Source organism: Phaethon aethereus (assembly GCF_964289735.1).
Source record: "Phaethon aethereus genome assembly, chromosome: 19".
Classification (NCBI taxonomy): domain Eukaryota; kingdom Metazoa; phylum Chordata; class Aves; order Phaethontiformes; family Phaethontidae; genus Phaethon; species Phaethon aethereus.
The window spans coordinates 10,035,688-10,062,095 of NC_138595.1; positions in this window are offsets into that span (position 1 = coordinate 10,035,688).

A 26,408-nucleotide genomic window follows, 5' to 3' on the forward strand; every position below is an offset into this window, starting at 1 on the left:
TTCTGTAAAAGGAGAATTTCCGCTGATCAAGCCATTATACTAATGCATTGCAGAAATGGGTATAAAATTGCTCCTTTGTCAGTCATGCAAAATTTTTAGATAGCCAGGCAGTAGGGCCAGGGTGGAAGGCACGCACAGAAAAGGTCTTGTTCTCTGTAGGTGACAGCCTATTTTAGAGTAGTTTCTGTGTCTCCTTAAGTTCTCTATAGACCTGATTAAACTCTGTAGCACCTTCCTGTAGTAATGGCACAGAAAGCTTTTGAATTTATCTCCCTGATTCACCTTTTGCATAAGGTGAATATTCCCTTTTCATTAGCATATGTTCAGCCTCCTTTTGGCTGCCAGCCTGGGAAATGCACCCACTGATGGTATAGAGGTGCGATGGCCCAGAAGGCACTTGCCAGGGAAAAATAGTGTTGGAGACTGTGGGTAGGTAGCAGGTATCATTTGTGGGTTATCTGGGCAGAGCAAAGGTGGAGATACGGTACTTCTGCATGGGCAGATGATGTTTGGCACCTGCCTTGCTTAGCCCCATGCCTTATCGAATGCTTTTGCGCAAAACTTCGTGGCTTAACAACCACATAAACTTCATAAAATGCAGCATTTTATGAAGTTTAATATTGTTGTGGTCTGTTGGGAAAAGAAGCGTGTTGCAACCAAAGCCTGGATCTGGGCTGCGGGAGGGTGGGCATGTGGGCTTCGTGGTGACCACTTCCTAGCTTAGCCAGCGGCAGGACAGAAGTGCTTGAAAATAACCTTTGTGTGTTCAGGACAGCAGCCTTTTTTATTCAGTGGTTGCCTTTTTGGAGGCAAGGAGAACGTCGGCAATATTCTTAGAAATGAGTGGGCCTGCTACTGGCCCCCTCCAGTGGGTTAATGTCACCTGCTCTGTGTTTCTTCACTCTGCCTTAACACCCTTTCATGAGAGACTGAATGTTTTCCATTTACCCAAATATTATATCAGAAAAGAGGATTTTTGTACTGAACAAACTGATTCAGATTGCCTACTATAAATGTTCAAGAAATGCTTAATATTATTAATAATACGAGTAAAATTAAATTTGCTTATCACAATGAGAGGAAGAAGAATAAAGTTTATTAAATCTCCCCACCAAAAGCGCTGACTTACTGAAAATAACAAGTCTTCATTAAGAAGCTAATTTGCCATAAAGAATTGCTTTACTTATGTAAAGGGACCAATTGCTGTAATTGTGGGCAGCACACAAAATGTCTCCCAGAGAAGAGAAAAGCTGCTCTTTCTTGAATTTTAACTGCACAGGTTCTTGGGAGTTCTGCTCTCCCCAAAGTGAAATGAAAGCTTTAATCACCTGAAAAATTAGAGGATGGCATTTGGGGTATAGACACAAAAACTGAGGGGAGATGCTGCTAGCTTCCCAGGGAAGGTCCAGCCTTCAGATTAACTAAAAGGGCTATCTCTCTTGTGACTTACAGGGTCAACCTGCTTAAAAACTCACAACTGATTGGTATCTCTGATGGTTAATTTTGAGGCCAAACAACTATGAGACATCAAAATCCTCAGTCTACAAAGGATGCATCCACGTTTCAGCTGGGCCTTGCCATTAGTCACAGCTGGGCAACCCATCCAAAAGCCAGGGGGGGCGTGAACGATACGATGACCTTCTGTTTGCTCCCTTTCTGCAGAAGAGGACACAACAGATCCGAGGCAAGGAATCTCGTTTCCTGGGCAGGTTATTCTCACTGTAGATATTAAACAGCTGTGGAAAATTCACCTGCTCCCAAAGCTGGCTCTGTTCTTGCAGCTCATGGTAGGTTCACCTTGTGAACCTGTCAAGCAGATATTGTGCAGGAGAGCAGAGGAAGGGGATGGATTGGCTTTAATTTCTTGTTGGTTTTCCCCCTATCTGTGGGCTTCCAGAGGAATTCTAGGCAAAGCAGGTATTTTCTTCTGGCTTCATGAAGCACTAAAACATAGGGTAAAGCAGGATGAGGTAAGATTTGTTGCGTCTCACATGAAATACCTTAACAGAAGAGTAGGACCTGTGTGTTGATGTCCTTTAAATCTGGTTACCCCAAACTGTCCACAGTTGCACAGAGAAAAAAAGTGGGTTGTTCCCCTTCCAGCTTCATCACCTAAGGGCCCTCTGCATGGATGACATTTTTCCATCGAGTATGGGGGGGCCTACTGCACACAGCAGTGCTGGTAGCTGGCAGATGCAATGACATACGACAAAATTTCAATTGTATATATAGTCTCACACGCAGTTTAAAAAAAAGGTCTTCAGTATTCAATGCACCATTTTCCTTTTCTCATAGGATAACAGCACTTAGTTACAGTATAGATTTGAACAAGAGAACATTTGTAAGACATGCCCTTAAAATTTTCAGTCGATGCTGTCAAACGCGCCGTATCAATTGGTAACATTGATTTATATTTTAACTGTAAGTGGCTGGAGCCCAAAACAGGACTAAGCCATGCCATGCCACAGCTTGGAAATGGGACATCTCCTGCCCAGCCGAAGCTGTGCTTCGTGTTTGTTGGGAAAGCGATATCGGCGCAACTTTGCAAGCTGAAGACCCACCATTGGTGTGACTGCGCATGGCTTCACTGAAGCCAACGGATCCACTCTGCCTTATATCGGTTGTGGATCATCCCTAAAATATGGGGATCCCACATTTGTGGATCAGAGCCCCAAAATGTTCCTTGGAGTGACTTTGAACACATCCCCTCCTCCGGTGGAGGCAGGCCAGAACAGAAATTGAAAAGCACGAGGAAAAGGCCAGAGACAGACACACTTCTGAGCAATCCAACGCCGTAAAAGTAAATCCCTGTGGAGGCTTCTGGGATTATTTAAAGGAGGTGGTAAATGACTCAGAATAAAAATATAACATAGTCCAGGATCAGCAGCTGTGTTTTCCTTCGTACAGTCTAACAGTGATTGTGAACAATGAAAACAGAGTAAAACTCTTCTGCTGGAGTTCACAGGCTGCCAGATTTCTGGGCAATGAGACACTCTTCAAAGAGAAACTACCCTTCGGGCAGGGGAGACACGTCCTGCCTGACTTTTTCTGAGCAGTCTGTTTTGGGGTCAGCGAGTCCCAAGTCTCATGGATTAACTGACTTTGTAACGAGATGTTTTTAAAAATGCTTAATAATAGCCATTACAGAGGTGATTAATATGTGTCATATCAGATGGTTATATACATATCAGTAGTTGATATTGTAAGGCACTCGTAAGCATCTGTGCATCTGCTGGTCTCATAATAATCTGTACAAATTGATTAACTACTTGTCCAAACATCTTTTAACTAACCCTTTAGAAGCTGTTAATAAATACACCCCTAATACAAAACACTCTCACCCAGCCTTTTTCCTGACCTTGGGCACAGAGCAAGAGGAATCAAGTGCGTTAATTCCTCAGAAGTCCAGCTAATGATAACCGTAAGGTTGAATTTGTGTGTAGATCGGTGCACGATTCAGTAAGGTTTCCCTGGGACCGGTAGCTGGCTGTATGTGCGATTGCTCCTGGCCCACACGCATCACTGCACACCAGCACGGGGTGGCTCTGGTGCAGAAAATAGGGCAGGATGCTCCCAGCAGCACAGTGTTTCTCCCAGGAGCTTCCCAGCACTTGCAGTGCACTGCCGGCGGATGTCTGTCTGCTGGCACTCTGGACTTGCTTCACGCAAGCCACTTCTGAAACTCCAGGACTGGAAATCAAGACATCTGAGAAGGAAAAAAACATATGATGCAACGTTCTGACCCAATTCTCTTTGTGCGGAGACATAGCAATGCGCTTGCTCTGTCAGCTTGGCTTCCCTCTCATTCCCCTGATGCTATTTCTAAGGCGTCCCTGGTTCACTCTGGCTGTCAGCCCCTTTTGTCAACTCCTCAAGCAGGCTTCAGCCTTATTTGTCTCCGCTTCATCCGTTCTCCCTGCCCCAACACTGCCTTTGCTGCAGTGAGAGCTGCCATGTCCAAACCAACACCATGGTGCCAGTGGCAAAGGCAAAGGCTGAGTTTAGGGAAACTGTGGCTGTAACGGCCCATACTCACTCCTCAGATGGACAAGCATCGCTTCCCCAGGCACTTCTGCAGACATGGTGCCTTTGGTAGTTTCCCATATTTTACAATGATCTGTTTTAATATCTGATTCAGGCTGAGCAGGACGAGGTTGGAGCACGTGCATTTAACACCGAAGGGAGCATATGCAGAGCTAAACCTTCCGCTTGTGTAAACTGGTCCAGCTCCACTTTTTCCTTGAGCTGCGGGAACTCCCTTCGTTCACATCAACTGAAAATCTGTTCTGGCAGCTAACCTGAAGGCTCTTGAAAGTGTGGTTTTTATTCATAGTTACCGTTTCTCTTTGCTGAGACAACTAAACATTCCACTTTTCCATAGGATGCTGCTCATGCCTAGTAGAGATACTGGGCAGCAGGCTCTGGTGCGAGCGTGGAGCTCATTTCTTCTACATACCATGAATTGTGCGGTAATAATGGCTGGAATTTGCCAAAACGTGCAGCATAAATATAGTGACTGTACTATGAAAAAAGTACAAGGTGGAAGAAAAAGGAAGGGAAAGTATTTTCATTATGAAGGATGCTATTTAAAAAAAAACAAACCTACACTTTAATTAAAAGAAGACTATGCACCAATTCTAGCCATTTCTATAAATTGCTTCTTGCAAAGCAGCAGGAGGATTTCACTGACGACAAATTATTTTCATCAAAGACGCATAGAAATTTGATAGTTTCAAGTTTTTAATAGCTTTGCTGATGCAGGTGGTTCATCTAAAAACAGGCCATAACAAAGCTGTATCAAAAACATTTGAAATAATTTTAATAGTGATTACTGCAAGAAATCATGTTTATTAGTCACTTAAACTCGTTTCAGAAATCTGTCCTTGTTTTCTGCTGAGATGCTTCAGTAGTGTGAATGGAGTAATCTCCATGATGTCAGTTGTAGGTCTTGCCCATCAAGGACAATTCTGCCTCAGTTCTTTTTTCCCTCTTATACGTAGTCCCAAACCAAGCCTTACACAGGTATTGATTCCTCCTTTTTAGTCTCAGGACTTAACTGAATAAACCAGGTTTGTCTTGACTCTTTGACATATGTTTCCCCTCTTGCAAGAATATCTACACAGTGGCAAACCATCTGTGATCAGGCAGGATTTATTGTTTCTCTGATTCCTGGAACTGAAAATATTGATGATGTAAAATATTGATTAGAAAAAACAAACCTCGGAGTTGTTCAATGAGCCTCTCGTTCAGGCTCAATGCTGAGATGTCCATCCATTTTCCATTTTCATATTTATTGGTAAGTGAAAAATCAGGCATGTCAAGCTGTTCAATTTCTAAAGTGAAGTACTTCTCTCCCTCAGATGCACATGAATAATTCTCATTAACCTTCAAGGGATTAATGCAGTTTCTTGCAAATGGCTGCAATATACAGTATTTAATATTTATGCTTTCCATATGGCTAGTGCTGTCATACATTCTTGTCAAACATGCTGCACAGCTAATGATATTTTAACTAAATGTGGTCCAGAAGACCTGGATGTTTGAGGGACAGTTGTGCCTATCTCCATTTTTATGGATGCTATTTGAGCCTCATAACAAAATTCCTAAAGAGATTAAATCAGCCGCTCTACTGAAACATAATGTTCAGCTGCCCTTAAAGCAGAGCTAAATGTAATGTTGCCAGATGACACGCTGAGACCTAGCTAGCTGTCTACTACCCTCAGTAGCAGACCTCAAAGTGCCTAAAAGACACAGACTAGAAGACAAGCTGGGGACAGTTTCCAGGTTGGACAACAGAGTAACAAAGGGGAAAAGCAACCTGGTCAAGGGCCCAGCAAATAAGTGCCACAGACTGGAAGAAAACAGTGGTCTGTCCTCTGGTTAGACCACAGGATGCCTGTCCAATACACTGTGTGTGTCTCTGACTCACCTGAACTGGTGTAAACTGTCTAATGAAGGGGTGAAGGTTGCTGTGGGGCCATATCCATCACTGGGACTACATGCTGAGATTGCTTTGCACTCATTCTGAGCCTGCAAGGTAAGGCTGTATCGGTCCGTTTTCAGCATGTTAGATCAGACTGAGGAGAGCCAAATACAGTGTGTATCAGAGATGAAGCATTTTCAAACATTTTCTTAGAATTCCCCCCCCCGCAATTAATACCTTTTTTAAAAATGCAGGCATAGATTTTATCTGAACAAGTTTCTTGGAACTATTAAAAATAAACTGGGAACTTTATTGCAGTCATCCCATTTAAAGTTTTCCTGTAATCTGCTACATATGCCCTCACTGAGAGACGTCTTGCTTCGTTTTCCTTCCCTTCTTTTCCACCCCTTGCCCCAGAAATGGACATATTCAGACTTTCTATTCAATGTTGAGACAAATGTCAAGATTTTCACTGTTGATTTTGAGTAGGTCTGCTCAGGAGCCTCGCACATCAGCTTTTCACTGAAGAAACCAGAGGCAGCTGGGAAACATTCTTTGCCTACTTCCTTTATTTACATGTCCACGCATCGCTGCGTAAGGAGAGATGGTCACAGGCTGCAGGCAGGAAACCTCCTACTGCTGGGACCTCAGCCCAAACACTTCTGCCCAGTTCCCAGGGAACGGTTCTGCCCAGTAGCTCAGTCTGGTAAAGCGATCAAAAGAGAAAGCAAACAGTTTGCTACAGCTTCCTACTTAATGGACTAAAGATCCTCTATCAATCAAAACCATAGTGTTTCTTCCAAAACTAAAACTTGCTCTCAGGCTAAAGGGAAAGGACCCCTTAAAACACTGATGGTACTCCTGCCGCGGCAGTGGTTTGCGGAGCAGGTTCATGGGTTGCGACGACACGTTACAGCACAGAGAGGACAGCCTGCTGCAAAGAGGTAAGTGCAAACTGGCACGACAGCATCGTCATCGCAAGCGTGGATGTCTCCTGTTCTATAATAGTTAAACCGTTCATCTTTCAGGTCTAAAGCAGAAGGAGAAAACATATAGATGGGAGTAAGCAAGGGAGTGAAGAGCTATCTTGAGATGAGATCTTTAAAAGAGGCTGAAGAGTGAGTGAGAGTCAGGGCTGTGGAGTTGTGTTGCTGACACAATTGGGTGCTGATGATTTCTGACCCGCTCAAAGCATCTGGAGCGTTATTTTTTCTTAGTTATAATTATAGACGCACTTACATTTTAAGGTCATCGTGTGCCAAGCAGGGTCATCACAGCTTGTTAAAGCAAAATTAGCTTCCCCATATTTGCCCTTCTTGCACCAAACAAAAAATCCTGCCTGTAACGGTACAGTATGTGGCCTGTGAGTGTGCCCATAATTAAAAGGTTGAGCTACTCTTGTAAACAAATTACCATGAACAAAGGGGTTTACAAATGCTGGCTAATTAGTTTGGATTCCCTAAAGCTTTTAGCTGTTTTTTAATTCAATAACACAGTGTAAATTCTCTAGCCTGAAAAGTCTAATAGGAATTGGCAGAAAACTAAATAATTGATATTGTCAGCGATTGCAGCAGCAAGCCCTCGAATGTTATTGTCTGCCAGTGAGCAGGACTGCCGTGATTTCCTGAGAGGATAAAGAACTGGTTTTAATGAATTAACAATATAAATGGTAGACAGCTGGCTTTCAACAGCAGCTCTGGAGGGAACGTTTCAAGTTGAGACTGTGGACCAGTAAAAAAACCCTCAGACAGGGGCTTGATGAGGGGCATGCTGGTCACCCGTTGGTGCTGAGGGCCAAAATCCCTTTTGCTTTGTTCTCCAGAGACACCCTATTGAAGGCTTTGGGCTTATTTCCAAGGTTGGAGGGAACAGGAGCCAGCTCTGCACCTGAGCAGATACCGGAAGGCACCGATGGGGAAAGGGGGAGGATGCTCCAACCCCACACGAGCTGCAGCTGCTGAGAGGGTGTCAGAGGAACAGATTTAATGGGGAGCAGAATATACTCTTCAGCAGCTTCTCTTGGCTGATTTATCATCAAGGTAATGTGAATGCTTCCTGAGGAACCTTTACTGGTCACACCATACTATGCTTCCTGCTTCATTAAACTGGTTTGAGAAAGCAACCTGGGTTGTCCTTTAGTAGGTGTGATGGCTTCTTGGATCTGTTCATGGCCCTGCTGTTCTTCTCCCTGGTCCAGGTATTCCTCTTGTTTTTTTTGTATTTGCTTTAAAGCACAATGAGCTGACCAAGTCCCTGTGAGTGTAACTTGGCCACATCATATGGTTATATGTGATTTAATCCAGATTGTCCACTTATACCTTGATTGTATTGGAAACCAGCAATTTGTAGGACTCTTTACAGGCCACTTTATGGTCTCCCAGCCCTGTGACACTTTCTCAGTCTGCATCCTTTTGCAGCTTTATCGAAGTAGCAAAATATAGCACTTTGACGATGGTTGTGTCATATGTAGATTTTTAAGGATTTTTTTTTCCTGCAAAAGTGAAGTGTTTAGTCTCTGAAGATATGTTTGTATTGGACCAGTTCCTGTGGGAAACAGTGGGTTGCCTGTGTGTTCTCTGTGATCAGCCCCACAATCTCTTTTATCAGCAGTCTTCTGTTTGTCACCAAAGCAGTCTGCCTGCTTTGAATAGAAGGTGTAAAGACCCATTCTCAACCCACTCCCCCCATCTGTCACCAAAGAAGACTCAGAGCAGAGTGGGTTGGTCTCCACCAAAAGCTATTGTTTTAAAGCTATCAGTTAGTAGCAGCTGGATCTTGACCTTGCTCCTTACTGTGATGTGAAGGGAACGATTGACTTGCAAGGAGGCTAGCTGTTATCATCTCTTCCAAAGAAGGCCGGAGAGATGAAATATCAAGGAAAAAATCAGAGCAAACAGTGGTATGGACCACAGCTCAGCAGGGTTAATAGCAAGTGAGAATGTGGGGAGAACTGAAGTGCACTTGAATATACTGGGCCAAATCCCAAGCTGGCATAAGCTAGTTAGTCTTTGAAGGCAGTGATCCTCTGTACAGTACCTGAGGATCCAGCCTGGAGCAGCTTTGTTGGAGAGCTAGATGTCCTTGTCGTTGCTAGCAACAATGGCAGAAAGAAAAGAGAACTCTCTTCCTTTTTTTCTTTATTTGTTGAAAAGGCATTGGTTTCCTCTGAAGAAAACTAAAATAGCTTCATATAATGAATTGGCAGCCTGGAATATCTCTTAACAGCCAGTGTGAAGCACAACCGAAGAGCATCTGGTTCTTTATAGAGCGTAATGCACAGCGATGCCACTCAGAGAGCACTTTAACAAAAGTAATGAGTTTCACAACTTTTTAAGCACACAAACCTTTCTGCTGTCATAACCATTTCCCTCCAGTACTCCCATCTCATACGTGGTCTGAAACCATTCCTTCCCTCTAGCCCTTACTCAGGTATAGCAGAAAGCTTTCCCTCGTCCTTGGGAGAGGAGGACAGTAACTCCTCATCTCTGCATATCTCTTCCTATTACCCTGCTCTCCTGGTCTCATCCCAGGCTGCTTTTCTAGTGCAGGGCTGGGACGAGTAGGAAGAGAAGGAACAAATCCACGTAGGCTGCTCAGCTTGCAGGTGATGGTGCGTCTGCCTTACCAGCCTTCTTCCCACGAAACCCAAAGGAGTGATCAAACTAACAAGTTCATTTGCTAGCGGTAGGAGCATCTAAAATGCATTTAGGTCCCACAGGATACTGAAATCACTGTGTCTTTGTTACTGTTTATTGTTGTCACTGCTGCTGTTCTGAAGGATGTGTGGCTTAGTCCAGGAGCTGTTTTCAGGGATATGACATCATACTACCTCTTCGTAGCAAGGCACAATTAGGACAAAATAAGTATCTTCAAGTGAGCTCAGTGAATAGGTTCTTAATATGAGGTTATGAATATTTGTGCTTCCAGTGCACAGTAAATAGAAGAAGAAGCTCAGGGTGGGAGAACTTGGATGTGCATGGTTAATCAAAGAGAAGAACTAGGAAGATTTAGAGCTGCACGTGGGCAGAAAGCTGGGACAAACCTTGAGTGTTGGTGGTGTTAAAACCCGAATCTTCTATGACCATCCCACTCTCTGGGAGCCCCTTATCACTACAGCCCACAGGTTTAACAGAGAGCAGAGACAGTATGGCACTTGGACTAGATTTATGATGGAAATGGGGCAAATTGTGATTCAGAATGAAGGCTCAAGATCTGAATTCTAAAAGTTCTCAAATTCAGGAAAAAAAGTGGCTTCTCAATTAGGAAACTCAGCTTACAGTCAGATGAGGTTTGCACAGAACACTGGGTTTTTGTTAATTCATGCAAAAGTACAGCTTCGGGGCTGGCTGGATACCCTCCGCTCCCATTGCAAGAATTCACCACACTCTGCAGAATTGCAGCCTAGTGGAACAAGGGTTAAACTGAACTTTATTCATTCAGAAAACAAATATGCCTTTTTTCCTTACCAGTTTGACAAGCTGTAGATTTATTCACCTTGTCTAGACTTACAGGCTTTGGTTCCCTACCAATGCCCCTGAGCCACCCCATACGCTGAAGAACATAAATACTTTCTCCACCATGGGATAGGGGATATTTGTTTCAAGGTTTTAGTGACTTGAGCTGTTTGTCTTCCTGTTGTAAGATCCCATCCAAATGTTATGAGCTAAGAGTAGAAAAATGCAGGCCTGATTCAGATTCTCAGCTGATGCAAACTGGAGTAACTCCACTGTATTTAGCAGAGACATGCAAATTCCTGCGAGTCTGTCTAGGGACAGGTCCTACGGCTTTCCCAGCTGATTTTGAGGGGTCCTCATGTCCCATCTGTCTAGTCTGAAATGGGCATTACCAGTTCAAAATGACATTGGAGATGCCTCATTGTTTCTCACAGAAATGAAGTTTGCTGGGTATGGCAGCATGACAATGGATGGCATAAGGAAGAGTGTTATTTAACACTATTGTGGAACTAAATCTTCTCTGGTGGAGCCTGGCATTTTTGCTGTGGACAAATGCTTTCATTTCTATCCTTCCTTATTCACCCTGCAGTACAGTTCTGAGCTTTCCCTGGCCAGCATCTAGGTTTTGTGCACGAAGCCACTTTAATAGCGAGTGAAATGATTCAGCCAGGGTCAAAGGACTCAATCTCTGGGGCTAAACTGCTTTCCATTCCCCATATGCAAGCTTCTCTTACGCTCTGCTGATCAGCACGGGTGGATTAGCAGATCCTCCAGGCTAGAGCTCCACATGATAGGCAGGCTGCAGACTCCCCAAAGACCTAGTTATATTGCTAGGTGACCATAACTAATACTCCTGTTCTTGCAATAGGTCTCACAGGAAAGAGCATGGCACAGGAGGTCTAGACATCAGAGAAAACAGCAGCACTGGGCTGTCAGCCTGTTCCCGTGGTTTTAGATTGCAGCTAGGGATAACTTAATGGGTTTGCTTGGATGTATTAGCAAGGCAGGATGTTCTTTCTGCTTGCTTTTATGTAGACCGTAAAAGATATGACACAAATGATGAGTCTGCAGGCAAGTATACAAAATGTTTAGGCTAAGCAGTGGCTGGGTGGACTATTGACATTCATCTGATGCCCCCAAAGAACAATAACTTCCAGTTGTACGGCAGTGACATTCAGAGGGTCACACTGTTCCTTACTCGGTGCATGCACATCTGCCCAGTGTGTCCAGCCCTGTCTGGTCTCTGGGTCGCTGAGCTGACAGCCTGGACAGGTAAAGCAGTATACTCTCCATTTTGTAGAAGGGGAACTGCAGTTCCCCGATATTTAATCTCTTGCTCAAGGTTATACAGAAAGATTGTCTCAGGAGCAGAACTGAAAGCAGACCTTGGATTCCCAAAGCTGTGCTTTAAACAGAATGGACATATGGTTAAGATGGTGGATCTAATAATACAGCAAGATGCAGCCTCCCTGGTCTTAGGCGGAACCGAGCAGAATCTGAGAAGTGCTTGCGAGAGTGGAGGGGACCCAGGAGACCCTCAGTGAGAGCCAGACTGAGCCTAGTAGCTGGCTCAGTAGTTCTTGCACAGTCATCCTGGGGATTTTTCCTGAGAAAATACAGCAGGAATCAGCCTGGCTCTAACCAATCCTTCTAGCAGGCGCTCCTTCTGCTCCTGAGATTATATTACTTTTATGGGTGCACTGGTGTGCTTTCAACAAAGACAGACAACAGCTCACAACTAAAATGTCTCTTCAGACACCCTATTAACATTTCTGTGTATTGGGTTGCAAGCAAAATACTGCTGCTGCAGTAAGCTTGTGGCTGAAAATAGCCCACCCAGGCACAGGAAGGCAGTTTGGAAGTGGCCTGTGTCTTGGGGAGACTCCACCTCCAGGCAGACCTTAGCACCCCAGCACTCTGCACAGCCTGGAGGTAGCAAGACCAGACATCTCCCCATGCTGGGGTCTCCTCCCGTCCCGCCCAGCCACCCCACTTCTCACTCTCAGCAGTCGCTGACGGTAGCGGGTGTGTATGCAGGTTGCTGAGTTGATAGGAAAACATCTGAAGGGAGTTCTCCCTTAGTGCTGTTGTGTACTGTCTAGGCAGGGAGCATATACCTGCTGGAAAGGAAATGATGGGACTTGATCCCATCCCTCCAGCCTCTTCCATGACCTGCTGGCTCCTTGCATTTGGAGCAGGGAAATGGGTAACAGGGAGGGCATATTGGAAACATGAACAGCTTTAGAGGTGGCAGAGTAAGGGTTAGGGAAGGATAAGGGGGACAACTACCTATGTAACATTATATAGGAGAGAGTATATAGGTGTAGGAGAGTGCAAGGGGCCAAACTACACCAGGCAGCAGCTCCGCTGTCATGGCAAACTGCTCTAGGGACCAAATCTGGCCAGTCCCCCTTCATACATCATGGGGAGTCACATCTAGTTCGAAAAGACATCTTGGACCACGTTCTCTTGGCCTTCATTTCATTCAAGTGAAATGGGCAGGGAGGAGCAAGAGACCTTTATTATAATTCAGGAGACTCCCTCGAGCCTTGCTCATGCCAAACATATGAAATTACAAGTTATTTGGTAAATTGAGTAATCTTTTCTTTCAGGAAGCTGTTTCTGACACATCCTGATGTGTGATATTGTCTGGAGACTTGTCGTTAAATGTTGTTCTCAAGGCATTAGGGGTTCTGGTTGTTCTCTCTCTGAGACGTGGGCTTACTGCTTTGCCCAAGAACTTAGACTCCAAATCAAAACAATTATTTTCAGTAATAGTTGCATGCAAAAAGGAAGAAAGCATTGCTTATAGATGGACTCAGAATGGTGTCTGAATTTGGTAGGTGAATTTGCATGTGGAATTTAAGGGAAACTAATTAATAGAAGTGGAACATAGGCTTTTTCTGTAAATAATTTCTGTGGCCTTGTGGTTTTTTCAAGGAGGTAAAGAAATGCAGTGTTCCTCCAAATGAACATTTTGTTTTACCAAAAATAGATTTTTCAGTTTATTTTTCTACTGGAAGATCAAAAATAAATGTGTGGGGTTGGTTTTTTGCTTATTTTTTAATTTTTGAAAATCAAACTGAAAACTCCATCTCTAATATAGAAAAGTGCCCTCTTGGCTTTGAAATTGTTTGTTCTGGTGCCTCAGCAGGTAAAGACTAGGAGCCTGATGCTGTCACAAGTTGTTGTGGTTCATTGTTTTAGCTCCAAAGGTGACTGATGTGTCAGCAAGGGTGATGGTTATCATGAATATGCATAGCAAGAGTTGTATCTGTTGCAAGTAGTTCATAGTCAAAGTCAAAATATCAGCCAGATTTTAAAAAAATAAAATAAAAGGACCAACCGCCCCCCCACCTTGCTCCTGTTCTTGGCAAAGGGGGCACAGAGAGGAGCAGAAGCTTGCATTCATTAGAAGACAAGGCATCCAGGTCTCTGGGCAGTAGAGACCAGCCATGCTCTGGAGTGGGATCTCCCGGTAGTGTTAATATCACCACCTGCATCCCAGTCTGCATCCTGGAAATACTACTACGAGGGGGTTGTCTCTAACTCTGTGTTCAGCTTCGTTTGGACTTGGATGTTGACCTCAATCGTGAAGTCACCATGTTAATTCAGCCTTATACAGGGATGTTTCGTAGCTGTGGTGAGTAGCCTTCACAAGTGGGAGATGCTTCCCTTCATCCCACATACAAGCAGCTGCATTGCTCTGCAGGAAAGAGTTCCTGAGGAGCTCTGCTCTGTGGGATCCTTTCTGGCACTCTGTCCCGGGAGGGAATGGAGTGACGAGGAGCACTGATGTTTGCATCTGGCAACCCACTGGGAAGACTGGTGTCAACTTCATGTTCAGGGGACAAAGTGAAGAGCCTCTGGGGTGTGGGCTGGCAACTGCAGAGGAGCCAGCTCCATTCTCTGCCGTGAAAAACCCATTTCCAGTCCAATTACCCAGAAAATGTGGGTTACAAATGCAGTTTCTCTGTGGGGAAAAAGCTCTAACATTAAGAAGTTGAGTGAGTGGAAAATTCCTCTGGAAATCTAATGTGGGGCAAATTCCCATAATGATATGCAGTTATTTTTGCAAAGAAATAGGCTGATTGTTTTTTCCTGCTGATTTTCCAAGGGACTGTGCCTCTCTTCTGGAGAACTATTGTATCTCCCAGTGAGCTTTATCAGAAAGGACATGAGAAGCACTCATAATGAGAATTAATAAATTTCTGCTGATTAGTAAGAGATACTCAGCACTTGTCGGACAAAGTGGAATTAGTAACAAGTTAATCCATCAAATCTGAGGCTAGCACCAGTAGCTGACTTTTCCAGATGGGGACACAGAAAGATTAATTTACTGAAGGCCATGGAAAAGTCAGGAGCAGAGCTGGGATTCTCACGTAGGAGTCGAAGGATCCTCAAAATGCTTCTGCTTCCTCTAAGACAGGAGTAATCCCTGGGACCCCTGCTGAACCAAGACGATGGAGAAGGGGTGCTCTAAAACATGTCCCCCAGCTTTGGCGCTCTGCATGCTTGAGATGCAGCTTTCCTTCGGCAGGGCATCCTTGCCTGGGGTGGCTGGCGCCTGGAGCAGTGCCTGTGGATACCACAACAGCAGAAAGCTGCGCTCTCCTCTTGGTGGGCAAGGCTGCAGCATGCTCCTGCTTGCTGAGGGCATCCATTTGTCCCAGCTCGGGGCTCTTCATGAGGTGTCAGTATGCAGCTCACAATATTGGGAAGTCTGGACGAGCCCCTCGGGTGTATGTGTTTTTCCCAGGTATTTCAGAGCTCTACTACTACAGATTTCCAAGGGCATTAGGTGCTCAAGTACCTTTTGAGAATATGAGGCTATGTCTCTCTTTCCTCATATGTGAAATGGAAGTAAGAGCACTTCATCACACTCCTGTGTGCAGACTGCATTAAAGACATCAAATGCTACAGGAATAAAAGGCAATAAATAACAACTTTGCCTTTTTTTATGACACCAGCAGGGACCAGCAGCAGCAACTGGCTATGTATTTCAGACATTCCCTGGGGTCAGGATTTCTGGCTTACTTCCAGTTTTTAGCAATAGTTATTTGGTCAGTTTTACCTGTTTGGCCTTTTGTGTGTGTTTGATGGGAAGCACAGAGGACTCTCGCTCTCCTTTTGATGTGAGCACATGGGTAAGCTGTGTTTGATCAATGCCGCATCGCTGTGCGCGCACTCCCGCCCTTTTAAACCAAATCCAAAAACTTGTGTCGCTCCACGCTGCTCCTGTGGTCACATATTGTCTAAGCAAGGAACAGAGCAAAGCTTTTCGGTTCTTGTATTTACTGCTCTGTTCTTTGTGAAGAATAGCAGGCATCCTTTGGCTATGCCTGATTTGAGGCAGCGTCAGACTGGATATACAGCCAGGAGTTACAAAGAAGTGCATGCAAAACAATTATAATATAATGACATGATAAAATAAGACTGCTAGTTAGAGAGCAAACCGTGTCAAGTACAGGTGGAGTCAGAGCGGAGTCTCCGCAGTTGGAGAGTTTTGGTTTCCTTGCAGAGGATACGTGAATGTTTCTACTCATATTACAGTAATATCCAGAACAATTATCCGTTGTGGTAGGAGTGTGCAGAGGTGCCTGGGGGAATTCCTGCCTGTAACCACAGCAAGTAACTCTGCTCTCAGCTGACAGAGAAAAGCCCAGGCACAGGGCTGCAGCTGGGGAGAGGCAGGTCCCTCTGCGTTTCTGACTGAAGCTGTAGCACTGCACTGGGATTGCCTGACGTGCCAGTAGTGGAGCAAGGGAGCATGAAAGAATATCTAATAAGCAGAGCAGCACAAAACCCTCTTTGTCCCCTGGCAGATCTGCTCTGGACACCTGTTTGAGGTCAAAGGCAAGAAAATCCCAAAAAATGGAAGTTAGCAAAAGAGACAGAAAGGAGGAAAAAATGAAGCATTACTGTTAAAGCTGGCATTAATTTGCATTCACAATTTAGTCTCACAAATGGCTTTTGGGGGTAATGAGTTACCTGAATCAAAACCCTATTGAGGATAGAAGTTGTTTTTAATTATAACGCAGAATAGACTGAATGGCGTGCCCTTTTACTTTGAGTCTGCTGGAAGCAAAGCAGAATTCCTGGTGGCATCTCTGTAAGTATCGTGATTTGCAGTAATGACATGAGGCTCTCAGGAGGTTTGTTCCACTGAAGAGCAGTAGCCATCAGTCTTAATTTGATACTGCCTCTCCTGTACCCCTCTTCTCCCCTTCCCTGCTTTCCTATGGAGGAGAGTCTTCAGGACACTCAGAATAGCTAATGGCACCTATGCAAAGGAGATGCAGGAACAAGAAAATATAACCTCTGAGAGCCAGAGAATGAGCCAGATTTAGCTCCAGTGGTAAAGATTGTGACCCTTTGAAGATGTTCATAATTTGGACATAAAGCACAGCCTTCCATTGGAGGAGGGCACAGCTGTACCCCCTCAGAGGGTGGACGAAGGTTCTCTGCTCGCCTGGGAAAGAGGCATGAAAATACCCCATTTTTTGAGCAAGGAAATGAATGTTTCACTGCCAGTGAAGCAATGACATTCAAATCCTTATAGGAGATGTTTGAGCTTTCTGGGGAAAACTTAGTCCTTAAGTACTGAGGGATTCCTCTTCTGGCTGTGAGAACACAGACATGGGTCATGCAATCCTGGTCAGAAAGTTTTCTAAGAATGGCACTGAGTCAGAGAAAGGGAAAAAACTAAGAGTGACATGTAATAGGAATCCCCCTTTCTACTTAAACGATGGCAGGAAATCAATTTCTACTGTCTTTTCTTCCCAAAGACTGGCAGATTTATAGAGAGGACTCCCATACTCACAGTCTCTCCCTCTCGTAGGGGGACTGAACACTTGAGCATTTCTGTGGCATGAAGATGGGTCTCTAGTGCCATTAGAGATGTGCTGGCATGTCCTGCCTGGCTCCCAGCTCTTACTCCAGCAGGTCTCCATAGGGTCTGTCACATCTATCAAACCTGACAGTAGACTTGTACATTTAGGATCTCAAATTTTTCCCCTTGTATAGCTAATAATTTCCCCTCTCACTTTAGCTTCTATGATTTTGTGACCCCATCAGGTCTGTACTGTGGAAGTTTTCCTGAAACCTTTGCTGACTGAGTGCTTATATGATGAGTTTCCAATCTGAGTTGCACTGGTGCTTGAGGGAGTCATGTTTTCTCTGTCCCCAAAGACAAGGGGAACCTGGGGGAAGGGCTGTGATCCTAGCACAGAGAAATGGGAGCTGCTGTCCTGGGATAACGGTGGAGAGGAGTTCCCCACACGGGCAGCATCAGAGGATTTTGTGCTCTTTCATAACCACATGCAGCAAATGAAACATTTCATCGAGTCATTTTAGTCCATTAGCAATGGGTTTCAGGAAAACACCAGTAATGTATGTAACGTGCACTCAGGAGAAACAGCAAATGGTTGGCTAGAGAATTTAGATTTTAATTAAGTAGATAACGTATGCTTGCATTTAGTCTTAGAAATGAAAATGTATTCACTGTAGAGTAGCTGGGTTCTATTAGGTCTCCCTGAACATAAAGAGAAGGGTTGATTATTACTGATTACTGAACTATTAGAGGGTTGTGCCTTGAGCTGCTTGATTGTAGCTCTGTTTGCTTCTATTGCTAAAAGGGCTCTTGTCTGCTACCCAGTTATGTGTGAAATAGGCAGCGTTTGGACTCAATTTGAAAATTAATTCTAGGTTACAAAGCTCAGCAGATGATACAAATAATAGTGCTGGTTACTTCTCTCTGGTCATAACAGCAGGTTTTCATGGCTTGTAGAAGCTTGTAGCAGGGATGCTGCACATCATTCCCACTTACGAGAGGCCAAGGTGAACATGCTGCTAAAAGAAGGGGTCACTGCAAGAAAAGGGCTCTTGGAAGTGAAAAGCAGCCTCGGAGCTCTCCCAGGGTATTCCCATGCTCTGTGACGTCTCCTTTGCGTGGCGACATCAAAAGATTACAAGCCATACAATACACTTATGAAACGGCTTTATCTCTGGATGCCTTGTGAATATTAATTAGATAAGCCCAGCAACATCTTAGGAGGTGGCCAAACATTATAGTGATTTAGCAGTAGGGAGACTGAGGCACAGGGTTGTTAAGTGATTTACCTTTGAAGAAAGCTATGGGAGACCCCATCATGGGATGCAAATCTCCCACTTCCAGCCACCAGCTCTGCCTCTTTGGTATGCTGTTCATCCATGCACTTGTATTCGCCAGCCTGCCAGGGAATACTGCTGTTCTCAGCTGATGCTGAAGCACTAAAAACGTGAGATTTCAGGGACCTCTGTAATACAGAGGACCCAGGTTTCAGAGCTGTCCCAGCCACTTTCTCACAGCAGAGCAGCCAGAAAGCCGGAGGCTCTGCTTCGCACCTGAAGTGATCTCTTTTGCTGGGTAATTGCCTGGGGGAAGGGATTTGCCCAGAAGGTAGTACAGGAGATGATACCCAGCTGCCCAAATGGCACTTTGGGCTGTATCAGATGGAAGTACGTTAGAATAGTTTCACACAGCCCTGATTTGCTAGAGACCAGGCAGCGGCTGCTGGCCTCAGGAGGAAGGGAAGGAAAATATATCTTAAACCTCACTTGCTTGCCGTTGGTCTAGTTCAGCATTGGTTAGCCAGACCACAGCTTCTAGACCGAAGTTCTCTGTTTACACACACATTTTTGGCCTTTCTTGAGCTCTTGTCATTAATCCCCATCATCTTGAAATGCCTCCCAACATTCTGAGTCCTGTCTTGACTGTGCCTCCCCAAGCACCCAGGGAGGATGTCAGTTCCAGCCATCACCTTGAAGGATGTAGTCATCCCATGAAATGCATTACCAAAATTCTTTATCTCAAGCAACGGACTACATCCATGTTTAGGGAGATGTGTCTTCCAAGGAAAACTTATTCAGGTTTTGTTTGATGGCAGAACCCAAAGGAATTGACGATAGAAAAGTGGAAAGAGTCCAGACCTCTTGCATCTGTGGTCCTGGCAATATGTCTGAATATCTGGACGAAGGGCTTTTTAACGATTTCCATTAATGGAAGGCACGTTTCTTAAACTGTTTTCCTTTCTGATGGAACTCTGTTAACTTGATTATGTTCTGGTGAAGTTACCTTTGGAGAGCGGTAATCTGTTTGGGGCTACAGCTCTTGATAAGGGACTTGAGAGAGCTGGGTCTGATCACTTGCTCTGGAGCAGACTTAGTGTGTGTTTAGGAGATGTCTGCACCCCAGCTTTTGGTAAAGATTGAGGCTGCAATCAACAGAGCTGCATTTGCTTGGGGTTTTTTTTTTTGGTGTCTATAAAACTGGAGATAGCCACTTGTATATACCCAGCAGTAAATGAGTAAGTCTAATCCGATAGGCATTCATTAGGCACTTGCATCCCAAGATGAAGACTTCTGTGGAAAACGAATACATGTAAGATGCATTGGAAAAGATTTTGCCTTCTGTTGTCTATTCTTGCTGAGTGTATAGGTGAAAGAAAAGATGATCTTTCCTGGGCTCTTCATTCAGCACGTTTCACCTTCTCTTGCATTTGTGCTTCATGGCAGAAGAAAAGAAAGTGAAGGAATTGGGGGAATGGTTTGGGGTTTTTTTTCCTCTTTGTGTATTTAGGACAGTGGAGTGACTGAAATTGTTAAAAGGCTGTCTTGTGAGGGGCTGCCTTTCATGGAGGGAAAGAAAACATTGTGCAGGACAAAGGCAGCGTCTAAGCCTCTAGCCGAGAGGAGAACAAAGCCTCCGCTGCTGTCACTGCGCCAGGCACCATCCCTTAATAAAGTGATATAATGCCTAAAACGGACAAAACCACGGCAGAGTCCCAACAGTTCCTCCCAAAGACGGCGTCACCGTGGCCGCCTTGTTGGCCTGGGCAGGTTGTCGGTGCTGACAGGCTGGGCCTTCTGCAACGAGATGCTGCGGTAATAATCCCTGTGCAAGCTTGCAGCCGTTCACAGTAACGATAATGGGGTATGTTATTCGGGGTTTTTAGCTTCTCGTAACAATGAAACCTTCCTTCTACCCCTCTCGTTCCTTCAATGCTGGCCCATGTGTCTGATCCACTTAAATAAACCAGGAAAGCGACCATTAATGTCAAAGCTCCATAATGAAATGCTGACTGACTCACTGCTCATACTTGCAACATTGTACTGTAATTTTTAAAGAATATCCAAGCTGACATTAGACTTTTTAAACAGATTAATTAGTCACATTTCATTTTAAGTGGCGCTGGCTTAATAGGTACTGCCAATGTACGGTATGTATTTACTTAAAGCCATTATAACATAATATTTACACGATCCTTAACATGTATTAATTACTGTATAATGAACCTCGTGACTACAATATCACCATTCTTGCATGGCTGTAAAAGTTTTATCTTGTGCGGGGGGAGGGAAATTAAAATAAATTGCATGCACATTGAATGCTTATTTTTCATAGGAAATGTGCAAATTATAAGAAAATGTAAAACAGGGAGCCCAGTAAATCACAAACAGCTAACAAATGCTCTGAGATATGCTATAATGTTTTTATGAGCATGTTTTACAACCCATTCATTACACTGTCTGTCCTTCTGAAAGCTGGTTATTAGACTGACTGAGCCAAGTAACGTGAATATCTGTGCAACTAGCCATGAAATCACAACTAAGCTGATGACTTTTATTTTCCCCTTTTTGTCCTGGAAGATGTCCTGTAACATTTGCCCGAATACCGTAGTTCCACGACACGTGGCAGCACCGTTGGCATTGCAAGAGAGGCTGTGCTGAGCGGCAGCGTGGAGCTGGCGCGGAGGTGTGTGTTCCTGGAAACAATATATGCCCAGCTCAGTCTCTTCTGCCCCGGGGACAAATAATTTTGGACGCTGCAGTCGGGGATGACCCATGGCCTCGAGTGTCGCTCAGATCTCTGGGGCCCCTGCGCCCGCATTTCGGAGCGGTCCAGCCTGCGGTTCGCTGCCGTCAGCTGGTGCAATGAAAGGTTTTCCCTGGGTCACTTCTGCAGGGGGGTCGGGGGTCTGTGAGGTTGCAGGCTGCGAGGTGGCTCAGCGTGTCTCCCCTTCAGAAGTGTCCACGTGGGATTTGCCTGCTGGAGACGAGGATAATATCATTGCTCGAGGCAAGGGGTCACAGAAATTTCTCGGCTGAGAGAGAGAGAATATTTGCTCCGCGCTGTATGTCAGCCGTCTGGGGGACGGCTGCAGGTTGGGCTGTCTGTCAGGGAGAGGTTAAAGGTGTACTTAAACTTGGATGCCGGAGGAAGTAAATGCTCAAGGACCTCTCTGACTGCTCTTTTTTCATTATGTGTCTGATGTGCAAAATAATGGCAGCAGATAACCCTAGAGACCTCGCTGTTGACCCCGCAGCCTCTTGTAAAGCACACAACAGGCCATAATAGGCACAGAGGGAGAAGCGCGGGCATTTGACAGCCGAGCAATGCTGGCATTCTGTAATTTCCCTTCCACTGCGACATTACAAACAGCTTCATATTCAAATGGCTGCCTGTCTATGATTGTCCAATTATTCACTGCATTCTTTCTTTGATGGCACAGATGTTCTCAATTTCTTGGAGTAGAGGGTTTTTTTCATCTAAAGAGTCGTTCCGCCTCAGAAATGCAAAATTCTCCACAGTTCGCCAGGTTCTCTGATGGGCTTGCGTAATTGGTCTTCAATTTGCCTATTGTTTTGTAATGGAAAGCCTATGTTTAATTTCATTTTTGTAAACCTGTAGAAAGAGCAGAACATTCTGCCATTTAAGTCATTCTCCTCATTAGGATCTGAGCAGGTTGCGAACATTTAGACTTGATTATAAGGCACAGATTGTGCTGAAAGGAACACATGCTTTCCTCTTCCATTGTTTTAAGCACATTATCAGGCTGATGGGCTGTCGTTGTACCTTTGTAAGAGATGCCTGTCTCCTGGCTAAGGCCAGGCCGGTTGTTTCTGGGTGTGCTGGCATGCCGGGGAGGGCAGCACAGGTCCGCTGCAAGCACAAACTGTCCAGATCGTGGACATTGATGACGCTATTACGTAATTTCCTGGGAAGGTGCCTTTCGATCCCTTCTGAGTGACAGCTATGAGTTGCTCTTGCAGGAAGGGAGTGTCACGCTTTCCCAGGGCCACAGTTTCGTTTGTGTAACAGGTGTAACCCGTTGTGTGTACAAACTGTTCATCAGCATTTGTGAAATAACTTGGGCTTCGTATATATCATTCTTAAATGGTAAGGCAAGGTAGAGATAGCTGTGTGATACGACTATCAAAAGTGCTACAGAACAGAGAAAGGTATTTCTAAAATTTTGTAGGAACAACAGCAAGGAAACCCCAGCAAAAGCTTACGCCAGCTAACAGGGAGCTCTGGGGGTGAAACTTCGCAAATCAAATCCTGGGAAATAAAAATAAAAAAATTCAAAAACAAAAAATTAGAGGCTTGCCAGGATAATTCAAAAGAGGTAAAGGGATGACCCAGGGAACCACAGCTTCACACCGATCCTGTGTAAAAGGATTAGGTTAGGGCTGCAACAACAGAGAAGGGGCCAGCACTGAAAGTATGCTGGTTACCCAGGCCAGGTGTGCCGGTACCCTCCCCTGTCAGAGAAATGCCCTATGCTTTGTTTTCCCCAAGGCATTTGTAAATGCAGAGCGGTAAAAAGTTATTGCAAAAGCTACTGATGTCTCCCTTGCATGTATAGAAATCCGGTAGCGGTGCGGAAAGGACCTACCACCGATACGGACATGGCCGTGCTGCAGTGCTCGCATGCTGCTCAACCTTGGTACCTGTACGAGGCTGATGGCAGTGTCCCAAAGCAGCTTTAGAGAGGCTCAGCCTCCCGAGGTTACAGCGGAAAACATCCAGTGTGTCTCACTCCTTGCACAGCAAAGGGGGAACCTGGCGAAGGCTGAGGAAAAACCTATCACAGTGTAATGTTGGCAGAAAAATAACCAGCCTCGTGCTGTAATGGTTAGACGGGAGCATGCTGGGATGCTGACGGTGGGAACAAGTCCATCCCAATGTGGGAATGGATCAGCCTGTATGGATGGGCAGTGCATGGGTTCTGGAGGGAGACATGCCAATCCTGCTGCTGCCAGTATGTATTCCTGATCCAGGAGAGACTGTCTCCTAGACATCTTGATGTGTTAGATCAAAATGAAATTACAGTATAGTGTACATGAAGGGAACCCACTTTCTAACATAGCGTACCTGGAAAGAACCAGAGGAGGACCTTGGAATGACATGTAATACCAACACTTCGGAGGACCCTGTCTCCAGCCTTGTTCCCTGTATGAGATAGATATAGAGATATATATAGAGAGAGAGATATAAACTGATTGCTCAGAAACAACCCTTTTTTGATCTGTCTTAGAAGACAGTCAGGAAGTAGATTTACCGAGCTGCATGCATGTTCTCTGAGAAGATAATAAACACCTTACTCAACAATACATCAAATAAGTGTGTTCTGAGATGGGAAGGTATGGATGCTACCAAAATCTCTACATCAAAGTCCAGCAGATTTCCCTCTCAGCACTGGGATTTCCAGTCAAAGTTCCAACGAACTGACAATTACTTTGTGTTAGATCTCAGGTACACTGCCCAAAGACAGAGCCAAAAAGCAGGCAAGCTGTCTTGTGGGTCAAAAGGATGAGCTCACTGACAGCACGCGCTTCTTTTACCAATATCAAAGCCCCTTACTGCTTTGTGCTGGTTTTAAAATGAAGGGAGATGCTGCTGCTTTGTTTCGCTCCCTTCTACCTTTATATAAGAAATTTCTCTTCCAGACCCATCTCTTCTTTGGAGAAGAAGTTTGGTATTTTCCAGTCTCTGACTCAATGGATAGTTTTGTAAGTCAGCTCATAGAGATTCCAGCTTTGTCTTCATAAAACACTGGACCGGGATCCGTTTTTCCCTGGCATTACCCCCTTTCAAGCTTGCAGGGAGCTGGAAAGAGCAGGGAAGGAGAGGACTGGAATCTGAGTCCTTATTTCAGAAGCTGAAATCTGCAGTTTGGGCCTGTTCTCAAATTGCACTGTTGTGTAGCTGTCTCTTCCTCAGCGGGTGCCTGCCTTTGCTCTCTGGATAGCAGCTTGTGAGCGCTGGAGATGGGAATTGGCCATCCTGCCCCTGTGTAGGAGAGCTGCTACCAGCTGTGTTTCTGAAGTAGGGTGCTGCAACACAGCCTTGGCTTTGTTAGCAAAACTTTGATTGCTGTTTTTGGTTGCCCAGATTCAGAAAAATCAGGCTTTTGGTTTTCCATGAGGGCTGTGTTAGGTGTGAGGCTTGCTCTGAGCAGTGGGAAGTGCTGGCTCAGGGTTGCAGCAGGGCCCAGCTGCGAACATCTGGACAGAGCAGGTATCCTCAGGAGGCAGAAGCAGACCACTGGCCTGTGAATCCGTGGAGAAGTCGGTGCGTGCCCTGGAAGGCAGGTCCACAGAAAGCATGATCCCTAGAAAGCAGGTCTGATGTTTCAACTATTACCCCTGCTTCTTTCTCCTCGCTGGAAACTTGTCATCAAATGACTGGGAACGCCGAGCGTGGGCTTCATGTAGCTGTCGGGAAGGGGAAGCCCCGGCCGTGTCACCCTGCAGCTTTGCAAGGGCCGGAGCGGCAGAGCCGGAGTGGCGGAGCCGGGCTGCCGTCCCACAACGTCCCCTTCCCTCGGCTGTGGCACTGCTCCACCTCCCCTCTCCCATCGCAGGACCCTGCCCTTCCCCGTGCGTATCCTGCTCCCGGCGGCATCGCCTCTGGAGGCGAAGGCCCCGCTCCGCAGAGGTTTCTGCTGCCAGGGCTGGGACGAGGGAGCGGAGGAGCAGAGCTGAGGGGAGTCTCTCTCCCCACACGGTCAGGCTTGACCTGTCTGCTAATAGCTGGAAGATTATACCATCCCCTGCCACAGCCTGGGTGGGTCTTGCTCTGTCGGCAGTGGCTTGTTATCTAGATATGACAGCTTAAGGTTTCCTTTTGGACTGCGAAGCCGATACCAAAGCGGGTTGGAGCCTGGTTTACAGTTAGAGTCACTTCCACTGAGCGTTTGTGTCCCTGAGCATCGAAGGATGACAGCAGTTTTCCATCTGATGACAATCTTCATCACCAGTCTCAAAAATGCTAGCTGTAATTAAAATTTGTATATATTTTCAAGGGTAATATTCCTTATTCTCTTGTTGACAATTGCTGCTTCAAGCTCCTAGGCTCAGCTAAATAGGAGCAGTTTGTCTTTAAATGGCAAGTTTCCTCTTTCCCTAGTCACTGATTTGTGGCTACATTTAGGTATGGCACAGTTTTAACTGCGTGATCCCTTTTTTTTTTTTTTCCCCGCCAGTGTTTTTCTAGGCCCCTTTAATAACCGGCATTTACTAAAAATTCTGAGAGCTCAGGGACAAAAAAAAGTCCATTCACTCTATTATTCTTGTAGCAGACGCAGTCCAAAAGCCCTTTTCTGTGACAGTGTCAATAATTGTTTAATCCATGTAAAACAAGCTGCTTTCCACACTCACTCCGTTGAGAAAACAACAGTCTCTGGTCATTAAAGACAACACAAACATCCCGGGTGTGTGGCCACAGCTCAGCGACTGTTCGGCGACACCGTGCAAACAGGACATAGCCGTGCCTGCCGCGCCGGATACCCTCGGCTTGCGCCGTCGGTGGCTGACACGGACACTGAGGTTTGATCGTAGCCGATAATCCAGCAGAAAAAAACCTACAGTGAACATGCTGTATTGAATATTCTGGAGTGTTTATTTTGGGTGGCTGGGGAGAAATGACTGCTGTAAGTACGGCGGGCGTATTTGCAGCATATTGGCAGATCCCACTGCTCCTTTTAAGTTGAGGGATGTTTAAGTGATGGATGGGCTTGTGCCAGCTGTCTGGCTTTGGGTCAGGTAGCACATCTGCAGAGTGCTGGAGGTAAACATGCACTAAGGCCATCAAAGACAGTTTTCTGTATGAGGTGGGGAATCCAATTTGGATGCAGCCAGCTAAGTGGAAAGTAAGAGGGTTTTAGAGGCATCCTGGGCAAAAGCCACTTCTTTTGGCAGAGTGG